Source organism: Xenopus tropicalis, chromosome 2 (genome assembly GCF_000004195.4).
Source record: "Xenopus tropicalis strain Nigerian chromosome 2, UCB_Xtro_10.0, whole genome shotgun sequence".
In the NCBI taxonomy this organism is placed as follows: Eukaryota; Metazoa; Chordata; class Amphibia; order Anura; family Pipidae; genus Xenopus; species Xenopus tropicalis.
The window spans coordinates 63727726-63738957 of NC_030678.2; positions in this window are offsets into that span (position 1 = coordinate 63727726).

Genomic DNA, 11232 nt, shown 5'->3' on the forward strand with positions numbered 1-11232 from the left:
TAGAGAGTGGGGGAGGCCTAAACTGCACCTGTCTTTTGGGCTAGTTCTTGTCTAATGATAATACTGATATGAGAATGCTGATAATTTTAATCCTGAGTTCTATTATGGGATAGGAATGCAGAATGACTCTAATCCCTTGTACAGACAAGAGCAGAAATCATATTACATACACCTCATAGTTATAAGGGGGTGCCTGTATATAGAAATCTGTATCTGTGATTTACACTTCTTAATCATACACACCCCAAGCTTAGTTAAGAAAATGTTTCAAATCTTACTGGGAGCATGAATCTTTAACATGGTTATAGTTAAATTATCTTTAAAGGTTTAGACTCCTTTTCCAAAGAAACAGCAAAACATGCTAAAACACAAACTACAGGGCAGATATAATAAAACTGCTGGCAAGGAGAGTTCCACATGTGAATCATTCTCACGGATGAATTTCTAATTTTAAAATTGTTAAATTGTTCTTCAGCCATGTAGGGTATTGGAGTGCTATATTGTGCATTACTGGGGAGCAAGGGGATCAGAGGGAAAGATGCAAATTATAATAAACGGTGCTATTGTGTAACATGGTTGTGAAGAAAAACTATCCTATTACAAAAAGTTGGAAGAAGAGCTGTTCCATTACAAGGCATGGGAGGAGAAAAAGTTTTTTTCCATTACACTGCTGTAGCATTAGAGGGGTGTAAGGAGAGAAGCCATTCTCGTTCATTGCAGGTTTTTAAGGAAAAAATTGTGATGCTTTGTTGCAGAGGATTATAGGGTAGGAAAGCTATGCTTGTAGGAAAGAGTGCAGTGCCATAATAAAGCGGGAAAAAAAGATTTTCCAGGCAGTTTGAACTGAATGGGTATGTGTATTTTTTCAACATTCTCTACTATATAACTATATGAAGCTGCATGTTTCATTTTTCATTTCATGTTGTTTAAGAACACACTTAATGAAGCTGCATGTTTAATTTTTTGACATTACTGCTCCTTTAAACAACACTCTAATGCTGAATGAAAATGACACCAATCTGTTACCACTTCAGACCTGACATCAGCCATTGTCTCCAATGAAACAAGTTCAAATAGATTAGAATTTCTTGTGTACAAAGTAGTGTACGCAGCCCTGTAAAAACCAACAGCACCCAGTTCCATTTAATGCAATTTACCTTAGTTAGAGGTAGAACCTCTGTTTACTCCACAAGTTTACACCTCACACAAATGCCATAGTTCATTACACAGCTTTATATCTATGTTATAAATCATGGAGTACCACGGTTGTATATTATTAATGTGTGAAATATTTCAATACATCATTTCTAAAGTTTTATTAAAATGTCCCATAGTGGTTAATGGGATATTTTCCAGCTGTCCCAACAAATTTTAAGGTAGTACAAATGGGCAGCATGTACAAATCCCACTCTCATCAGCTGCTGTTCCTATATTTGTCATTAGTTCCTCTGGGTATTGTTCTAACAGAAGGTCAGAGATCTAAGCTTACACCCACTATCCAACCCCAGGTATTTCCCCACAGATACTGCACTGATCTTTGTGGGTTTCTTTTTAAGGACTTTTGTCAAGTGAGGTATATATGACAGCAGTTACTAAAACTGTAACTCCAAATCATTCCTACTTTTTAGGATGCTGTATGAAGACGGAAGTTAAAAATGACAGGAGAGGAGAAAAGTATAAAGACATAAATTAAAAAAAGAGGCTTAACTCTGCAAAGGCTACATTTTGCGTGGTGCATATACTTCTTCAAGGCACAAGAGGGGTCATTTACTTTACCCTGGTGCACACGTACTAAAACACACCCCATAGTGCTCAGTTTGCAAGCACTCTGTTCCTCTCGCTGGCACATGGAGTAGAGCACAACACCAGGTGGTGCAACACTGTCATTTGCCACTGGCAAAAAACGTATCTCATCACAAAACTGTACCAAGCGAATAAGCTATCTTATGTCTAAAGTCAATTTTGACAGGAAGTCGCTGTGGCCCTGGGAGGTACAGCATAAGTAGATTGGTAAGAAGGGGCAGTGTAAAGGGGGGTCCCTCAGTGCAAATTTTGCTTTTCTGCAGTTATGTTATTGTTTGTAGTGGATTTCAGATTTATTAGGCCTAAAGTCAAAGAATCTGGCTATTTAAATCTTTGTATACATTATAGGAAGTATATTTTTCAGACTACCATTTTTAAATTTAATTAGACCTGATGCCATTAGATATTTTGGGCAATACAACATCTGCAGAATCAGTAAGCTTGTACAAATCTCTTCTGTATTCTGGCCAGTCAAATAGGTACACCTATACCTGTTTATAGTGAGGGTAACAACAAACTGATGATTAAGGAAGATGATTAAGCAAGAGAGAATTGTACTATCTTATTGACACCTAAAGTTTCAGCTTTTGTGACTAGGTGAGCTTCAGCCCAACCTAAATACATTCATATTATTACTAATGCATATTTATAACCACAAAAGTTCTGTGAAATCAACATGTACATTTACAAAGCGCCCCCAGGGAGTGGTTGTGCTGATCTCTTGTTATTTTTATGGATTGTGTGCCAAACAACCAGGACAAGTTTTGCAATAGTGCTGGGTAGCTGCAATAAAATTAGGAGCATAGCAGTCAGTGTTGTCAGCATTAATCATTCACCCTTTGTTTAATTGTGTGATTACATGGTACAAGTAGGTGACCACCTGGTCAATCTTTCCAGACTTTGGAGAATGGTCCTGGAAAAGCGACAATTCAGTAATACAGTCAAAGGACATCATTCATAGGGCTTAGTGGATGTTAGAAACCCAGCAACAGCCTAAGAGGAGGAAGAGGCCACTACTCTGGCTGTGGAATTACCAGAAACCTTATTAAAGGAACAGTAACACCAAAAAATGAAAGAGCTTTAAAGTAATAAAAATATAATGCACTGTTGCCCTGAACTGGTAAAACTGGTGTGTTTGCTACAGTAACACTACTATAATTGATATAATAAGCTGCTGTGTAGCCACGGGGGCAGCCATTCAAGCTGGAAAAAAGGAGAAAAGGCACAGGTTACATAGCAGATAACAGATAAGTTCTGTAGAATACAATAGTGTTTTCTCTGTTATCTGCTATGTGCCTGTGCCTTTTCTCCTTTGAATGGCTGCCTCCATGGCTACATAGCAGCTTATTTATATAAATTATAGTAGACTTTCTGAAGTAAACACACAACTTTTACCAGTGCAGGGCAGCAGCACATTATATTTTAGTTACTTTTATACACTTTCATTTTTTGGTGTTACTGTTCCTTTAAGAGAACATTTCTGATAATGCTGGCAACCACCTTAGAATATAGCAGTATGTCATCAAGCAAATAAAAAACATATTTACTATTTTAATTCTGAGTGTAAATGTTAGCAAAGGCTCTGCAACTGCAACCTGCTTTGCTACCTGGTCATAATATGCAGAAGGAAGATCATTATTTTAGAAAAATTGTATGTCTTGGCAGAAGAGACACTTGTGGAAATTGTCAAAGAAATTCTTAGGACAAAACTGTTAGATTGCTAAGTGGTGAAGGCCCCTTACTTAATATATATATATAAAAAAAATACATAAAACACCAAGATCACCATTCTATAGTAACTAAAAGAATAACAAAAAAGTTAACAAAAAATACAATTGCACAATTGTTTTTAGCAATTATGTCAACCGTTGGCTCCAATTCACCTTTGCCTGATGGGCATGTTATATGTCCCACAGATGGGGATAAACAACAAGCACTATGCCTGGATTATTAGAATGGTATATTACAAGATCCCAGGGTTTATAACTTACATGAAAAAGTTGTATTTTTCGGAATCCATTCAAGCTTTGGTATTGTGACTTTCTTTTGGCCAGGTTGGAACTGTAGAGTGACTTTCGGATTGCAACTACAATATTTTTGTATGACCAAGAAAATAATTTTCGTGCAATTTTGGTACACCAGAAATTATCGTGCCTTTCCAATCGTGCCTTAATGAATGGGCCCCGTAGTTATGTCAGAGACAAGAAATGTGTCAGGATTAATGTGAAATAAAGCTTCTGCTTCTTAACCACTTCCACTGGCATTTGAAGCGCTTCACTCGTGTGCGAAATTGTGTTTGAGACTGCTGAGTCTTCCCTTGCTATGGGTCTGGGGCACTGCAGTGTTGGGAGAAGCCATAAAAAAACTTTGGTTTAAGTAATTTTTAAATAGCTGGTTAAAGGAGAAGGAAAGGTAAAAACTAAGCTTTATCAGAAAGTTCTATATAAAAACACAGCCATAAGCAATCCTTGGTGAAAAGAAATACTGCATTTCTTTACTTTTATTCTGTATACATGATCTTCTGTGTCATACTTCCTGCTCTCAGAAAAATTCTTCAGGGCACAGTACGAGTTTGCTCAGTTTGCTCCCTCCCCCCCCCCCCACACACACACTCTTTACTGTGTAATTTGAGCTTTTTGCCATGGTTAATGTCACACCCAAACAGACAGAAGACTAAATACATTTTAGACACCAATCGAACATATTTATCCAACACTTATGGGAGATAGCTCTCAGTACAAGTGAGGGATACAGGGGTATGGGGGATAGCTCTTAGTACAAGTTGATCCAGGGACTGGTCCGATTGCCATCTTGAAATCAGGAATGAATTTTTTCCCCTCTGCGGCAAATTAGAGAGGCTTCAGATGGGGTTTTTGCCTTCCTCTGGATCAACTAGTAGTTAGGCAGGTTATATATAGGCATTATGGTTGAACGTGATGGACGTATGTCTTTTTTCAACCCAACTTACTATGTTACTATGTTACTTGCTCAAGTGAAGATAAATTGGAATCATGGACACCACATGTCAGTTTTTCTGCAGTTTTCTCACTGCGTTTATTCACAGCAGTCCAGCTTTCACAAAAATTGTAACAAAACTTTACCAGAGCCTTTGGATTAACAGATAAATAACCCTCACTCCTTGAGATCTATATGGGGTTTCTCAACCTAAACACAAACAAGGTAGGTACAAAACCTATTTGTCACACTTAGCTGCAGCTCTCCAGAGAAACACACTCTCTCACCAGTCAGTACACAGCCTTTTAACAGCACCTGCTATCCCAGAAGTTGTCTCTTTCACAGGTCCCTTGGCTCTCTTTATGATCCAGTAACCTCTCACACTGTTGCAACAGCCAGACCTATGTCTCTCTTCCAGACACACAAGAGCCTATAGGTGTGGGGGCAAACTCCACAAAGGTCCATACAAGAGCCCATAGGTGTGGGAACACACCCTTTTTACAGGCTGCCACTTACTTACCTGGCTGAGAGGAAATGTTAACCATTTTCCCATTAGGGCTAAATTCCAGTGAAGATTTTGATCAGGTTTTGTGGGTTAGACACTGCAGCCAGTTGCTGTATGCCATCTAGGCGAGCAGTTAGAAGTTTCATGCACTGGACAATCTAAACCCCATTGCCTTCTTATGCATTCAAATGCTGCAGAAGGTCAGAAAACAACTGCTCTGCTGGAAGAGGAGGCGTGAGGTCTTTTGGGATCCATGACCTGTTATAATGTATTCCAGTGCTTTTCTGCCTAAAACAATAATCTTTGTCTTTGTCAGGACCTTCAACTACTAGGGATACTGCCCGGGCCTAGGGAGGCAGGAATTTAGGGGTGGCACACTGCCCTACTGCGCAGGAAAATTTTGCCCGCATATTGAGCAATGGGGAGAGGACGCACAGAAACTTTAGCACGTCCTCTCCCCAATGCTCCGTATAGAGTTGTGATGCTCATGCGCGCGGGGGGGGGGTTTGCGTGCACGTGTGGTCGAAGCGGGCGGGCGGTCTCGGGGCACCCCAATCAGAAATCCAGTCCTGCCTGCACAAGAATCTAGTAACTCCCAGATGGGCAGGCAAGGGAACCAAATTGAAAACTGGATTGAAAACTGGCTACAGGATCGGGTACAGAGGGTGGTTGTTAATGGTACACTCTCTACTTGGAATAAGGTTCTCAGTGAGGTCCCTCAGGGTTCTGTACTGGGTCCACTTTTGTTTAATTTGTTCATAAATGACTTGGGGGAGGGTATTATGAGTAATGTATCAGTGTTTGCAGATGACACAAAACTCTGCAGACCAGTCAATTCTATCCAGGATGTGACATCCTTGCAGCAGGATCTTGACCAACTGGCAATCTGGGCAGCTAAGTGGCAGATGAGATTTAATGTGGATAAATGTAAGGTCATGCACCTGGGATGTAAAAATATGCAAGCCCCGTATACCCTTAATGGGACTGCACTAGGCAAATCCATAATGGAGAAGGACCTTGGAATCCTTGTAGATAATAAACTAACAAGGTTTTGAGCTGTATTAAAAGGGGTATAGATTCACGAGAGGAGGGTGTTATTCTTCCCCTTTACAGAGCGCTGGTAAGGCCCCATCTAGAATATGCTGTTCAGTTTTGGTCTCCAGTGCTCAAACGGGACATGATTGAGTTAGAGAGGGTCCAGAGAAGGGCAACTAAGTTGGTAAAGGGTATGGAAAGTCTCAGTTATGAAGAAAGACTGGCCAAGTTGGGTCTGTTTACACTGGAGAAGAGGCGCCTAAGAGGTGACATGATAACTATGTATAAATATATAAGGGGATCATATAATAACCTTTCTAATGTTTTATTTACCAGTAGGTCCTTCCAACGGACACGAGGGCACCCACTCCGTTTAGAAGAAGGGAGGTTCCATTTAAATATTCGGAAAGGATTTTTTACTGTGAGAGCTGTGAAGTTGTGGAATTTCCTCCCCGAATCAGTCGTACTGGCTGATACATTATATAACTTTAAGAAGGGGCTGATGGATTCTTAGCAAGTGAGGGAATACAGGGTTATGGGAGATAGCTCTTAGTACAAGTTGATCCAGGGACTGGTCCGATTGCCATCTTGGAGTCAGGAAGGAATTTTTTCCCCTCTGCGGCAAATTAGAGAGGCTTCAGATGGGGTTTTTTGCCTTCCTCTGGATCAACTAGTAGTTAGTCAGGTTAGATATAGGCATTATGGTTGAACGTGATGGACGTATGTCTTTTTTCAACCAAACTTACTATGTTACTATGTAAGTTGAAAGGAAGCATTAAAAAGGGTTCAAACAGTGTTTTCATTATGCAAAAAAAGCACAACTTAAACTAGCAAGGGAAGTTTGAGAACAAATTTCATGTAGGATTGAAAAATGTGAAGTGACTGAATGAAAACTGATCTGTTGTTGGCTCCGCCCAGTTTTTCTAACCTTGGCCCACAGTTATATAGTAAAAACCACTCTGCAAAGTTTGGGGACCCTGGTTTTAATAGTGTCTGAATGGCAGCAATTTAAATTTTCCCACTGAAAGTCAACAAGTGACATCTGATTGGTGCTTGGTGGCTCTGTCCCCTTTTTCTAACCTAGAACTGCAGTTACCCAGTGACTAACTCTGCAAAGTTTAGGGACCCTAGGATTAATAGTTAAAGAACGGCAGCAATTTAAATTTAAACCAATAAAAGTCAATAGGTAAATTGTGATTGGTGGGTGTTCCCACTTTTTCTAATCTTGAGTTGAAGTCAACCAGTGACAAACAGTGGGCACCCTGGCATAAATAGTGTGAGAATGACAGCATTCTAAATTTAAACCAATAAAATTGAATGGATGAAATCTGATTGGCTGTTAGTTGCTCAACCCACTTTTCCTATTTTTGAACTGCAGTCCCCCAGTGACTAACTAAGTTTGGGGACTGACAGCATTTTACACTTCACCATTGAAAGTAAATAGGTGAAATGTGATTGGCTGTTAATGGGTCCAACTATTTTTTTAAAACCTAAAAATGCAGTCCTCTGGTGGCCCTGGTGTTAATACTGTAAGAATGCCAGCAGGTTGAATTTCCCTATTGAAAATCAATAGTTAAAATCTGATTGGCTGTTGATGGCTCCACCCAACTCTGAACCGCAGTTACCTGGTGACTAGCTCTGCAAAGTTTGGGTACCTTAGTATTAATATTTAAAGAATGGCAGTAGTTTAAATTTAAATATACAAAGTCTATAGGTGAAATCTGGTTGTTGTTGGCCCCGCCCACTTTTCTAAACGTAGTCACCCAGGAACCCAGGAACATAGTCACCCAGTGACAAACTGTGCAAAGTTTGGGGACCCTGACATTAAACATGTGAGAATGCAGAAGTTAAAATGTCCCCACTGAAAACAATGAAAGAAATGTGATTGGCTTTTGGCAGCCCCGCCCACTTTTTCTAACTTTGAGTGCGAAGTCACCCAGTGACTGTGCAAAGTTTGGGAACCCTGGCATCAAACCAATAAAAATCAATAGGTAAAATCTGATTGGCTGTTGGTGGCTCCGCCCACATAAAACCTAAAAAGCTTGAATGCGTAATCACCCAGTGACTGACTGTGCAAAGTTTGGGAACCCTATCCAGGGCCGGAACTAGGGGTAGGCAGAAGAGGCAGCTGCCTAGGGAGCAACGAGCCTCTCCTGCCTACCCCTAGTGCTACTTTGTCATTGCCTCCGCGCTTGTCATTAGCGGCGGAGGCAATGACCGATCTAATCACTCCGCCCCTTCTCCTGTGCTTTGGCGCGCATGCGCCGTTCGGGGAGGTGGGCGGAGTTGGCCGACCGGGTTGCCTTGGGTGCCCGGTCGGCTTGGCCCGCCCCTGACCCTGGCATCAAACCAGTAAAATTCAACAGGTATCTGATTGGTTGTTGGTGGCTCTGCCCACTTTTAAAAACTAAAACTGCAGTCCCCTATTGACCAACTGTGAAAAGTTTGGGGACCCTGGTGTTAATACTGTGAGAATGGCAGCAGAATGAATTTCCCCATTGAAAGTCAATAGGTAAAATCTGATTGGCTATTGGTGGCTCTGCCCACTTTTTCTAACCTTGAACCACAGTTACCTGGTGCCTAACTCTGCAAAGTTTGGGGACCCTGGTGTTATTACTGTGATAATAGCAGCAAGTCAATAGGTAAAATCTGAGTGGCTGTTCACAGCTCCGCCCACTTTTGGGCATCCAACATTCATCATATTTTCATTCAGGCTGACCCCATGACTATGTGAAGTTTGATTGGCTGTTGTTAGCCCCTCCCACTTTGGCATAATCCAACAAATGTCGCTGTTTCATCTGAGTTGACCCCATTATTATGTTATTCAAGTTTGGGGGGTGTAGCTTCAAAGCTGTAAGAGTGGCAGCAGTTTGAAAACCTTCCTTGTCAAAGTCAATGGAAAATTTGGGTTGTTGGGACTTCTGTGGTACCAAGGGCTGGAATTTTTCTGAAGGGTGAATAATGGAAGCCAGTTTTGACCACTTTGTTTTTAACCCACACCCACTTTAAAGAACATACATGTTATCACATGACCTTTTAAGACCATACCCACATAAAGGACGGTTGTATAAATGGTGCTCACTGCAGGGATATCACCCATCACTCATGTAAGGTCATATTAAGACCTACTCTTAAAACCATATATCTCGTCCTCCCCTGTGGATTACACAGCAACCCCCAGCATATAATTAAATACCTTAGGGACACCCTAACATTTATTTCCAAATTCTAACAAAATCCTAGAACAAACCCCTGCCAGATTCACCTCCCACAGGCAGCAAAGAATGGTACACACAGGGAACATAGGGAAGGCAAAAAGCCGCTCCTGGTAACATAAAGAAGCAAAATTCAGATTTTTAAATGTGTAGTGTAGAGAATGCTATTGCGATGCCCCCCTCACTTCTCTATGACGTGAAAAAGTTAAAGCGGGGGAGCAAGGGGGTGGCTTACAGGTGTGAACAATACATGAACTTACAGCCTGAATCATAGAAAAATCATAAAGATTACACAAAAGTAAGCAGTCACAGCAACCAGATTTTAATGGGGGCAACAACAATTCTACCATGAATTGAAGGGCATGTAAGTAAAACATTAACAATGAATAAACTAGATGCAGATTTAAAGTGTTACATTGTACATAAAATATTCAAGCAATGGGAAAATTTGGAATTGGACAAGGAGATACATTTTCTCATTGAATTCAATCTGTGACAATATTTGAAAGGTCTGGCTTTAGTAACATCACTAGTACTAGTGATAAGTAACATCACTAGTACTAGTGGCGAATTGTTTCGCGACGTGCTTGACAAAAAAAGCTGTGCGGAACAAAAAATTTAGCGACAAACGCGTTTCGTAGATTTATCGCCATTTTGGTTTGCAAATTTTCTTGTAGTTTCGCAATTAAAACCTAAAACCTAAAAAAACAAAACAGAGATAGAAAAAGATACCCTTTATGGTGGGATGGCATACGCGGTGGCGCAATTTCACTGAAATCGCGCAAGTTTCCTCTCGAGGCGTATGCCATCCCACCGCCGATTTACATTTTCGCCGGTGGGATGGCAATCCGGGGAGATTAGTCGCCCGCGAACAGGGAGTTTTGTCGCGGGCAACTAATCTCCCCGTGTGCCAGAGCCCTTACACTGCTGTTGTTTCATTCATCTCTGATAAACTTGCCTTTTGCATTTTTGCCATCTTTATGAACAGTTGCGATTGCACAAGGGCCCATACCCCCACAGAGTCCATTGCAGACACAGTGGCATGACAATTATGAAGAGGTGCATCCAGGGAGTGGAGAGGAGCTGTCTGGGGGGGTGATGGGGGCTGACTGGAGGGTCGGTGGGGCCTGAGTGGAAATCCTGCCCTAGTTATGTTACTGTTCATGGACTCATTTATCATATTGATACATAAACTTACACACAATTAATGATTAACTGAGTTAAACTCATTTTTATTTAGTAAAGCAGTGTGGAGGACCTGAAATATTTAAGTTGTTCACTTGCAACTTTAGCAGTAATGGAAGTTGGGCTGTTTACTGCCTAGCATGTATCCACACAAATATGCAGGATATGGAGCTAAAAATTAATAAGTCCGTGGGTGACTTATTAATTTTAAACATGCGCCACTTAAAAGTTATTAACCGCTTGAAACTACCTTTTCTCTTGGCTTAGATGTTAAAAAAGACCTGTACTTAAGATAAGATGGTTTGACTCCGGACAAAACACAGCAAATGTTATTTGCCTTCTACCCAATCTAGAATATAGAATGTACAGATACTAGTATCCTGCAATAGCATTGCTCTGTTTAAAATATATTTATGCATATATGGTGAGGAAAACCAACATCTGAAGTGCTTTTCTGATAACCAAGAATAGTAGCAACAGGGAAAAATCTCCTCCCATTGCAAATTTTGCCCTATTTCCTCATGCCAGTTACAA